Source organism: Adiantum capillus-veneris, chromosome 29, assembly GCF_014529385.1.
Source record: "Adiantum capillus-veneris isolate H3 chromosome 29, ASM1452938v2, whole genome shotgun sequence".
NCBI classification, from domain to species: domain Eukaryota; kingdom Viridiplantae; phylum Streptophyta; class Polypodiopsida; order Polypodiales; family Pteridaceae; genus Adiantum; species Adiantum capillus-veneris.
In genome coordinates, this window is record NC_140959.1 from 60340904 (window position 1) to 60353707 (window position 12804).

General features: G+C 40.5%; 1 long non-coding RNA gene across 1 annotated transcript; it reads left to right on the forward strand.

Moving 5' to 3' along the window:
• The first annotated feature begins 926 nt into the window (after positions 1-926).
• LOC147419278 (uncharacterized) lies at positions 927-2029 on the forward strand. Its single transcript, XR_015187135.1, has 2 exons — positions 927-1208; positions 1555-2029. It is a non-coding gene; the product is annotated as an uncharacterized LOC147419278 (long non-coding RNA).
• The last annotated feature ends 10775 nt before the right edge of the window (positions 2030-12804 follow it).

Genomic DNA, 12804 nt, shown 5'->3' on the forward strand with positions numbered 1-12804 from the left:
TATAAATATTCATTAAAATAAAATAAAAGAAACACGAGGAAATAGCACCTCCCGCAATTACCTTAATCAGGATCAAATTGCTCCTTAAGCCTTGAGATATATAACTTGCGAAGGCTATGCAAAGCTATTTGTGTGCAATGCACTCATGATCTTTTCCTAACGGAGCTGCCGACATCGGATGTCAGTTGTGGTGAGAACCAACACCAATACAAGAGACTATTACACCAGACTAATTTTCCATTATTATTTGTTGCGACCAGCACGCGAGCAGGAAGCATCAAACATATGGTAGCCATGGTGACCTTTGCCTTCCTAGAATGCACGATCCCTCCTCGGCTGGACTCCTTCCCCAGATCACCACACTTACTTACATACGTGACAAACATACATCAACTCTGCACGTGCGGCACCTACTAGCAAGCAATTGCCATCAACATTGTGGGTGCTAAGTGGACAAACTACCACTGAGCACTCTCTCTTTCTCTCACATGCAGCCGACATGTTGCTGCATTCGAGTCTTGATCGCTTTCTTTTGTGGTATGCATGGCCTCGGTTGGTCGACTGGCTGATGTGTATCGAGAGAGATTGTGAGGAATCACTCATCGACTCGTGAACACTCCTACACTGTCACATGCTGTCACTTGCCAACCATGCCAATCCTCTCAGAACCTCTCAAAACACACTCTCTCTCTCTACTTCACCAACCGCCGCCAGCTATAGATCGTTCTCGACAGTGGGTGGCCTTGCACCCTTGTGCATGCCACACACACCTAATGGCTTTTTTTTATTTGAAGCGCCGCTATTCTTGACCCGCTACCGTTAGTCCTACAACCAACTCCACACACACACCCAGTGCGTTTCGGTTGTTCACAGTGCTTGTAGCACATTCTTTACCTACCACTCCCCTCTACCTCATTCTCGACCTCTAAGCCCATCGACCTGCAGCAGTGGCCACGATATAAGCTACCCCACACTTCCCTCTCTCTTGCATGCTCCCTACCAAGGGCTACTTGCACCTGATGCATACAAGCGATGTCGTTCCAGGCCCACTATACAGTACCTTTTGAAGCGGTAATTGACAAGGGTTTCCAACCTGTCCTTCCCTGCATGATTTGCAGTCTCGAACACCTCGGCTACAGTTCCACACCACCATCGCTTCCTCTTGTCTACAACTCTGCAGCGGGAAGAAGCTACTTGCTACTCATTAGGTGCATTTCCTAGTGTCCTCTTTGCATAATCATACGCCAGTGCAGGTGAGAGGTAAGGCATGATTTTTTTTTTAATATAAAAAACAACACTGCCATGCTACAAAACGCCCGCCTATATTGAGAAATCCACATCACCGCAAGATACGGGTCTAGAGATCCACATATGCAAACCACTTGGCGCCGACACTGGTTATAGGCGGGTGGTGTTGGTTTCCCTCTGCTACGACCTGAAACTCACTTACAAAGCTCTTTGCAGAGGCTACCACTCAATGGTTGCTTTGTGATATGGATATTAAAGTTATGTATGACCTAACCGTAGCTCACACCAACCCTTACTCACATGCAGGCCTTCGTTCTGAGCTGTAGCGCACACCTGCAACTACACACACCTCAAACTTTTGGCGATGAAGACAAGTCCGGCCATTAGTGCATGGGTTCCGGGCTTCCAGAGACGGCCAGCCCTCGAGTGTAGTGTTTTCCTTAAGGACGCTGATGAGGATATTAGTGATAATGTTAACTCACATAATTTCTCTAATCTCCCCTCATCATCTCCACCCAAATAAATCCTCAACTTGCATCACTACAGTAGCCACATCCTGGTCGCTTCAGAGCATCCTCATGTACACCTATTACCATCTGATATGTTCTGCGGGTTTCCCCACAAGCGTGGGATATTAATTTTCCAAGTAAGTTGCAAGATGCCATGGAGGAAGTGGATAATTTCAACGTGCCACTAAAGATAGTATGGACCAACTCCGAAATGATGCAATATAAAATATAAGATGCACATCTAACAAAAAATGCAATCTTATTAGTCTTGATGTTGTTGTGGTTTTGTTTTGGCTTTGAATACACTCTAGCTATAATATTCAAGTTTTTTTGAAGGCCCTAGTGTAAGTAGTCACCCATGAACACAATTTTCTAGTCCTTGGTATGTTCTCATTATTTGTGCTACTGAGTCTATGATATATCACCGCATATGTGCTTGACCTTCAGCCAAAAAGTTCGAATGAAATTACAATCAAATATGACCATGTTAGTCTTTAATAAATCTTTTAAACATTCAATTATTCTCTTTGATGGTCACAAATAGTGGTTTTCTATTAAACTTTGTTACAAGTGATAGTCAAAACCTTCTTAACACTGCTATATTTTTAACTTTCTATGGTTTTCTTTGATACAACTCACCAAAGTCTACACGATTTTCATTAATTATTTCACGATTCAAAAGGTACAAGTAGTGACATTGCTAACGTTTTCAACCTCATCCTTGCCCAGTACCATAGACCACCCTCTCGAGCAAGACAAGTCCTTTCCTACTTTTATATGTCAAGTTCGTATTTGTATAGAAAGGACCAAGTCTCATGAACTTAGGAGGTACTATCTAACCTAATCTCTTACTAAGGGATTCATTTGTTAAGTATGCTAACTCTCTTGTCTACAATGCTACAATCTCTGGATGTGTCTACTAGTATGTACCTCTAGTAGATCAAACATTTTTTATCTGCATTGTCTTATGAATTGAAAACTCCAACCTTGCTACGATCAGGGCTTACTATTTGCACCACATGAATTTCTTATTTTATTGAAATGATTATTCATAAGCTATACAACTACTCATGTGAGCTAAGGTGCTCTGGGATACTGAAAGAAAAAAAAAACTTGTAAGTACTTTGTTATACTGCACAATGGTGTCAATAAATTAAAAAAAACTCCTTTATGTCTTGTCTAGTCCATTGGTCACAAGCACAAAGATTCGCCGGTTTGGGCAGTGTGTCAAATGCTCATCCTAGTGCAGATCCATTGATTTAGGCAGCACTTCGATAAATTGTAGATTCTTAATTTTCAAACAATATCCAATGCAAATTCACCGATTTAGGCAGCACGTCTTATTAGTGCAGATTTGTCGATTTAGGCAGCACACCTTATTGGTGTAGACTCGCCGGTTGAGGCAACACCGATCACAAAATCATGCTGTAGTGGTTGGCCACCATTATAACTGGTATGGGGTGGATGCATGAATAGGTGGCCTAGTTTTAACCGATTGAAAGTTGCTTTTGGAGGCTTAAAATTTACGGGGTATGAAACTGGTGTTATGGGCAAGAATTGTTTGAATTAAATAATTGTGTGGAGGATACAAAATCTTAAAAATCATGTGGAGGATTCAAAAACACGTGTGGAGCCCACGTCAAAACGAATGTTCAGTCGAATGTTTTCATGACTGTGACTTCTCCATATCTCTGCGCCTTTCTCAGCTCACTCTACAGCCCCCTGTGCACGTTGCTTATCCTTCACTATGGATAGCAACCTAAGAAAGAGCCCAAGGAATGCAGCCCGACAGGTCTCCCCCACAAAGACCAGACATTCTCTCACGAAGGTATGTCACCTCTCTCTGTCTCTCTCTGTGTTGTGTACAGCGGACCTGTATGTGTAGTAGAGTATTGAGGTGTGGATACATTGAGTAATGAATATGGATTTATTCCTTTCAGAGACAGAAGTTACAGCCTCCTCCCAAAATCAGCCCCTTTGTTCACCCCAAGGATGTGGAGGTGCCATTAAAGGCATTCTGCACGACAAAGGAGGATTTTCACAGGGAATATGGGTTAAGTCTTGAGGGGAAAGTTGTTAGGAAGTTGACAGATGAAGATGTGCCCATATCCGACTGGATGAAAGTTTTCACGTGTCTTCCAGTGAAGGAGAAAAAAGTGTCGATAAAAACAACAAGGCCAGATCACTACAAGGCACTCTACCAACTCTACAAGCAGGTGTACCAATCCAAACCACCAAACTATCTGCTGGGAGTCAAGTTTGCACGCGGATATGTTTTTCATATGCACAGGTCTGGTAAAGTGGGCTGAGTTTGCATCTGAGGTGGTGAAGAATGTGACCAATGAAGGTCACTTAGATAGGAAGAGAACAATGGAAGTTAGAGACTTCCCAAGTATCCACAGGAACCCCAAGTGGTTCTTCCATCTTCTTAGTAAATACCCCATCCGGAAGTACACCAGTCGGAAGTGGGCTTTTTGCGACTACTCAGTCTGCATTTAGTGTTGAAGTATCCACTTCCTTGCAAGAACTTCTTGTTGAGGTTAGAAAATCTCATGACAATGTATCAGCCGAGTGTCAGAAGGCTAAGGATTCTGTGGTCAAATCTATTGCTGATGTGCACCGTTGTGAGGGTGCCCTTGACACCATCTGAATGCACTTCCCTGACGATGCCAATATACCAACAGGCTTGCTTGACAGCCTCCAAGAAAAATTTGACCAAGCAAAAGCCACCCTACAACAGGCACAGGTATGCTTTTAACTCCATCTGATTGTAGTATAATACCTGCAAAGTACCATACGGTATGATTTTTCATACCGGTAGGATTATATCATATTTGGTAAGGGTAGATGACAATACCGGTAGGATTATACCCTACCGGTATGATTACATCCTACCAGTATGATTATATCCTACCGGTATGATTACATCTTACCGATAGGATTTAGGATATAATCCTACCGGTATGATAACATCCTACCGATATGGTTACATCCGACCGGTATGATAAAATCCAACCGGTTTGATGTTATGCTTCCGGTATAATGTTATCCTACCAGTATGATGTTACCGGATGTTATCCAGTATAATGATGTTATACTATTCAGTATAATAACATCATACCGGCAGGATGTAATCATACCGGTATGATAACATCATTATACCAATTTTCAAGCATTCATACCGATTTTATACCTGTTTGACATTGTCTGATAACAGAGGTCTCTTGCCTGCAAGAAGAATTATCCAAATGCTTGGAGCGTGAGGAAACCTTTGGTCTCTATGTCACGTTTGTGACAGACATGATTAGTCAACCAATGCTACCTGAAACCATAGTCTTGCATGCATGAGTTTCAGCTCCTGAACATAGTGTTGTTCTCATTGATGTGTGCAATGCTTGTGGTGTAAAAATTCATGATCACAATCGCTCAAGCCATGTTGTTCTATTGCCTTGTTCACATGCATACCATGCATTCTACTATGCTCACTTGGCTGAGAAAGGAAAGTGCATGCTTAAGGATTGCCCCGAAGTTATTTCTGCAAAAGACGAATCCCTTCTAAAGAAGAAGCCAGTTGAACCATGCCCAAAAACAGGTGAGAAAATTGTTTCAATGGGTAATCAGGTGGTTGGTTTTTGTCTTCTCTGATGTTTTTTCAGGTGGTTGATTTTTGTCTTCTCTGATGTTTTTCAGAGTCAAGCTGCTCCAGAACTACTGCCGGTAAAGACATAGGGAACGATGCAGTGACGCCTGCATACAAGACACCTGTGGAGGTTTTGCTTGATGAAAATGTCCCTGGTAATGCTGAGAAACCTGTTTCGAAAACAATAGAAGAAGAACAAAACTTTGAGGTAAAGGAGCAGAGTACGACTGGTGCTGAAGGGAAAACCCAGAATGAGGAAGACGATGTGTTGCTAGACACTGGCGTGCGGGTGACAAGATCAAAGACCCCGAGAAAACGAGGCCAACGTGGCAAGAGTAAGTTTTTTCATTGATTATGGCTCTAATAAGTGATCTTTTGGTGCACAGCTTTCTAAAGCTGATGGTCGTGTAGATGCCAGACTAGAGGGAAGTCCTGAGGAGACTCTTGCTCAGCATATAAGAAAGGCAAAAAGAAAAAAAATCGAGAAGACTGGAGATGAGAAGCATGAAATGGAGCAAAAAAGCAAGGAAGAGGAAGAGACCCAGGGGCAGCTAGAAGAGGAGATGGACATAGAAGACACTAAGGAGATGCAGAATACCGGCACAAGTTCTAACCCTAAACCCAGAGCCTGCAAAAGATTATAGTTTGTCCCCCCTATGTTTCTTTTTATGTAACCACTTCTGAAATTAATATAACTTTCTTTCCCATTCGACGTCTCTTTCATCTTGTGCCTAATTTTTGAACATTGTGTATTTTTATTGTATGATTTCAATCTATAGATATGTCCTAATTGCATATTTAAATTTGAGTCTTATGTAATTTTGTATCTGCAGATATGTTCTTAGCTGAAGAATGGCGCCTTGCCGATAGGTTCAGGACTGACAAGCAGAATGGCAGGGCTGACATTCGTGCAATATGGAATTGTGTGTTGTCTCCTGTAGTGCTCGTGTTTCCTCTATGGTATAGACTAATTAAAAGAATCCCACTGATATGGCCAAGGCCACCACCTCCGTTGAGCGTCCAATGTAGGGTTCTCATTTTGGACCTTAATGGATTACTGCTCAAGAAATTTGATGGAAAATATGGTGAAGAATTGCCCTACTGGCCAGAAATGCGGTATGTTGTTAAAGGGGATACACAGTTTTGGGTAAGGCCCGATGCAGAAGTGTTTCTGAATATTTTTTTTAGATGGTTCGAAGTGTGGATATGGAGCTGCTGCGAGTTTGAGAAGCTCAAACGCACGCTAGCGACAGTGTTCCCTGACCACCACAAAAGATTCAATAGAGTGGTAAATCAGGCGCAGTGCACAAGGGCCCCTTTTAAATTGGGCGCGACAGATAAACCGGTGTTCCACAAGAATCTCGAAAATTTTCCTAACCTACCACCTGACACACTTATCTTTGATGATTCTGGATATAAGCTAATGTTTAATCCATTGGGGTCATTTCTTGTTTTTCCCAAGCTAGAAAAGCAGTCTAAAGAAGTGCGCGCCTGTTTTATGTCAACCACTGTCATAAACTGGCTGCCACACTAGTTGTACTCTAAGGATAGAATTGAGTATACAAAGAGGACTGCAATTTGTGCAGACGGACAACCTGACGACACCTATGTGCGTCGTTTTTATTGGAAATGGCAGATTGACTTTTTCAAGAAGAAAGGAACAAATTTTTTTTATTAAAAAAAAGCTTCAGAAAGTCTGTGAAGTGGGCGACTTTTGTCGATGGATGTAAATGGAGAATTACTCAACCTTCTTGTCAATCAATGTAACTGAATTCATGTATAATACATTTACAAGCAAGTTGCACGAAAATATGTTGTATTCTATATTTGAAGTATCTTGCAAATAAAAGGAGAGAGAGAGAGAGAGAGAGAGAGTCTGATACCGGTATGATACTGGGCAGTTACTGGTATGATACCGGTATGATACTGAGAAGTGAGAGAGAGAGAGAGAGAGAGAGAGAGAAAGAGAGAGAGAGTCGGATACTGAGAAGTGACTTGAATGATACCGGTATGATTCTTTGAAGTGATTGGTATGATACCGGTATGATACTGAGAAGTGACACACACACACACACAGTCTTATACTGAGAAGTGACTGGTATGATACCGGTATGATACTGTGAAGTGACTGATATGATACCGGTATGATACTAAGGAGTGACCGGTATGATACTGAGAAGTGACATAGAGAGAGAGAGAGAGAGAGAGAGAGAGAGAGAGAGAGAGAGAGAGAGAGAGAGGGAGAGGGAGGGAGAGGGACTTGTATGATACCGGTATGATACTGAGGAGTGAGTGGTATGATACCGGTATGATACTGAGAAGTGACATAGACAAAGAGAGACCTGTGGCAGCAAGAAAATACTTCAATGTTTGTAGCCATGGCCCTATCTAGGTGGGGTGTTGTGTAAGTTGTATCTGTTGCATAGAGAGAGAGAGAGAGAGAGAGAGAGAGAGGGACTTGTAGGATACCGGTATCATACTGAGGAGTGACTGGTATGATGGGATGTATGATATTGGGAAATGACTGGTATGATATCGGTATCATACCGGTATGATACTGAGAAGTGACTGGTATGATACCGGTATGATACTAAGAAGTGACTGGTATGATACCAAAATGATACTGAGAAGTGACAAAAAGAGAGAGAGAGAGAGAGAGAGAGAGAGGGAAAGAGAGAGAGAGAGAGAGGGAGAGGGAGACAGTTCAGTTTACAGTTAAAGGTAGATATACATAAAATTATGCATTTCTTAAGATGGTTACAGCTCAAAAGGCATACTATTGTATATAGACTCACTAACATCAAATGATATTGTATATACTTTTGAGTTGTTGGGATGGGGTATCATGGGGATTTTGATTGCCCGAACAAGATGTGAATATATGAACACCTCTGGCTTTTTGTCAAAAATCTCGTAGGTCTGCTCATTTATCATATGATAGTAAAACCCTTTGATAGCATAGGATCCTCGCCCAATGATATTGCCCCAGTCATCTTCAGCGTCTGAATGAAACTCCTGAACAGCTGCAGTGCATTTCACTATATAGAAATCCACTTTTTCTTCATTGCCATTTGGTGAGGGAACAACAAAATTATCACCAACAATAAGATCTTGATTGAGGGTGTCATAGTGTCCTTCATACACTGCATCCTCATTTATTTCGTCGTCATCGTCTTCCCCTTCTTCTGTAGGCTCCAAAATAAGGTATGTCCAGAAAGGAACATGTGACTTGCTCACACATCTCCTCCACTTTTCCTGTTTACATGCACTACAGAAACAAGACAGTGAACGTGTTCTCAAAGCAGTTGTATCATGCTCTGAATATGCAGAAACAGAGTGCATTGAGCGGGTATTTTTTATAGCCTTCACATCCCAATTTTTTCCCCTTTCGACATCCCCCAATTCAATCACCCAAAAAATCCTGCTTACATAACGGGCCTGGGATGCATAGGTGGCTGTAGCACCATCTGATAAGGTCCGTCTCAATAATGCCACAACATCTTCAGCACAGTCTATCTTTGGGCAGTTTGGATGCAATTGGTATTGAGTTAAAGACCTTTTTATCACTGCTCCCGCACCGTCGTGTTCTCCCTTACCATGGCCGGATCCAAAAAAGTTCCAAGACATTTTCCATCCCATAAAAACATTGTATCTGCATTTTATTCAATGGATAGAAGAAGATTAATATACTCTTGGCACGATAAAATTACCAAAAAAACACGTATTATAATATTACTGATGTTAGACAAGCATTTTATTACAACTTTAATGCCAATATTATAGGTCTCTATATTAAAACCACCTTCAGATAATGTTTGTTAGAACATGGTATACCTGGCAAGGAAATAGAATGGTCTTCTTGCTTTGAATTGTGAAGCTGCTCCATCAGACCATACCCAATGACACCTTATGTTTAGACCAAATTGCTTTAGCCATTCCGCATGTTTCAGAAAACAGTGTTGAACAAAATGTGTGTCATGTTGCTTGTCATCTGAAATGAAGAAGTGAATTGTCTTGTGGATGTCACCTGCATAATATAAAAATCAGAAATTATTGAAGGCTTAATACAAAAGAAATAATATTGATCTAGGGTGATGTCATTACCTGCAATTCAGAAATATGTTATGTGCACAAAAATAGTTACTTGCTTTGAATACCAGTGCATGGACTGAATCTCATTTTGTTCTTTGAAACTATAATTTTCAGCAAAGTCAACAACAACTGACACAACAACATCTTCTAGAAAGCTTTGTATACATTCCTTATATTGTTCTGCTTGCCATCTATACACAAAATTATGCATTATGTATTTCTTAAGATGGTCTTTGAACATGACTGAGAGATCCTGGCATGATATTTCCTTATGCGACAAGACTTTCCTTTTCTTCTTCAGACCGTCACGCGCAGTTCCTACTTCTAGGTCCTCAAAAATCTTCACCACAATCTTTTTAGCAATAAATGCAGCCTCTGCAGCACAAAAGTCTAACTTATCCAGGCCACACCTTTTACATTGACCACTCAAGCAGGCAAGGGCATGGAAGGTGGACGTATCTGATTTTGGACACAGTATAGAGTCTAATAAGGCTGTTACACTCTTGATAGGGTTTTTTGGTGCCTTGCATCCACCATTGTCTTTGCATATGTTGCATTGACATTGGCAAGATTTTCCATGCAGACGTACCTAATACAGAACTTTGCATGTGATTTATGGCATCCTTTAGGAAGGACATTTGAACATGTGAAATGTAGCAGCAAGTATATCAGTCTCTCAATTTCCGCACAAAATATGGCTTCATGTACTCAAACGCCCGCTGCCTTACTACAATTTCAGGGTATTGTTCTTTGAAGTTGAGAAAGAGCTCCACCTACAATGAAAGACATATATGGTTAAAGAACATTGAAGAAAACTGCAGGTTTTTATTATCTTTGAAGAAAACTGTTACACTACTATAAACCAATATTTTTATTTCAAACCAGTATGTTTTTTCACTTAATTGGTTAGGCAAACCAATACATATGAACACATGTCCTTGGTACGTACCAGTGGTATATAAGTGTCAACCAGTTCAAATGTTCTTACTGCTGATGTAAACCAGTCTTTTCATTTAAAACCGGTATGTTATTTACCTAACCAGTACATGTGAGCACTTAACCACGATGTATACCAGTGAGAAATAAGTGTTTAAAAAAATGAACACATGCCCTTGGTACGTACCAGTGTATATAAGTGTCAACTAGTTCAAATGTTCTTATTGCTGATGTAAACTGGTCTTTTCATTTAAAACCGGTATGTTATTTACCTAACCAGTACATGTGAGCACTTAACCATGATGTATACCAGTGAAAAATAAGTGTAAAAAAATGAACACATATCCTTGGTACGTACCAGTGGTATATAAGTGTCAACCAGTTCAAACGTTCTGATTGCTGATGTAAACCAGTCTTTTCATTTAAAACCGGTATGTTATTTACCTAACCAGTACATGTGAACACTTAACCATGATGTATACCAGTGATAAATAAGTGTTAAAAAAAACTGAACACATGTCCTTGGTACGTACCAGTGGTATATAAGTGTCAACCAGTTCAAATGTTCTTACTGCTAATGTAAAGCAGTCTTTTCATTTCAAACCGCTATGTTATTTACCTAACCAGTACATGTGAGCACTTAACCATGATGTATACTAGTGTGAGAAATAAGTGTTAAAAAAAATGAACACATGTCCTTGGTACGTACCAGTGGTATATAAGTGTCAACCAGTTCAAATGTTCTGACTGCTGATGTAAACCAGTCTTTTCATTTAAAACCGGTATGTTATTTACCGAACCGGTACATGTGAGCACTTAATCATGATGTATACCAGTGAGAAATAAGTGTTAAAAAAAATTTACTAGATATGTAAACCAGTATTTTCCTTTCAAACAGATATTTTTTTTACCTATCTGACATGACAAATAGTACATGTGAACACTTGACCAGTACATGTGAACACTTAACCACGATGTATACCAGTGAGAAATAAGTGTTAAAAGATTTTTACTGGTTATGTAAACCAATTTTTTACCTAACCAGTTTATACATATCATACGCGTGTGAAAGTATGCGTCTGCAAACGTATGTTTCAGCAAACATACGCGTATGATAAAAAATATGTTTCCATTTATATTCTCCTTTACATCCAATATTTATCTACTCTTAGTCTAGGACCAAATACAGATTCCCCTTATTTCCATTTATAACTTCCTTCATATCCAATTTCATATCTACTCTTATCAACCCAATTATAGTGAATATAGATCATGAATGCAAATATTAGAAAACAAAAATGGATATAGTGAAGCAAGTTATTACCTGAGATTGTTCAAGAAGATGCACATGATGTTTGACATATGAATTTCTTCCAATACGCTTTCTGCACACATCCTTCTTATTGGGTGAAACACGAGTGTTAGACATCCAAAAAGAGAAGATCAACTCTTTCTCATCAGGTGTTATGAAACCACGATCCATGGGCTATTGAGCACACAAAGAGATTGGCAAATTGCCAACATCTGTTGCCCTCAACCGATTCTTTGCAACTATGAAGTTCCTCTTGTGCAAATTTAGCAACTTAGATGCAGCTGAAACATTCACTTTTGAGGTAGATGTACACTCAACATTCATAAGCATTGTGGTGATGACCCTTTTAAGAAAGAGCTCCTGTACGCTCTTGGGTAATTTGATTGCATCTATTGTGTTGCGTATGGATTCAACAAAAGTTGTTTGTGCCCTGGGCATTTCAAGGTCTCCAAGAGAAGGATGATTGACAAACTTGCACAAAATATCTGAGCGTGATGCAACATCGAGGGCCTTTGTACGCCGATTGAAGAGCATAACAAGGTCATTGCAAAGTCTTTGACGCTTTGCATCATCACCACCATTTTGATCATTATCTTCCTCATGTGCTACCTGCTCAAGCTTGTTCTTAGCCCGATGCTCCCTCTTTCTCCTAGCATGATATTCCTTGACCGCATCAACAGCATACCTAGCACACAGTTCACAGTGAGGCTGAGAGCAGGAGGCTGAGAGCAGTCACATACAGTGTGAGATTCTTGCTCCATGCTAGAGAGGGAGAGATTGAGCGAGGTGATAGGCCTACAAAGAGCAAGAGCAGTATATGACAGCAATAGATGTGTGATAGGCCTACAAAGTAAAACATCAATTTGTGCTCCTACACAGAGAGTTAGAGAGAGACAGGAAAACGAGAGAGCGGGAAGACAAAGAGCTGGCTGACGTGCATAGTTAAGAGCTACAGAGCCGTCTTCTATATTTGAAAAAGAGACGTGGAAATAGTAATGGTGTAAAGAGCTGGCTGACGTGCATAGTTAAGAGGTACAGAGCCGTCTTCTATATTTTTAAAAAAGCTG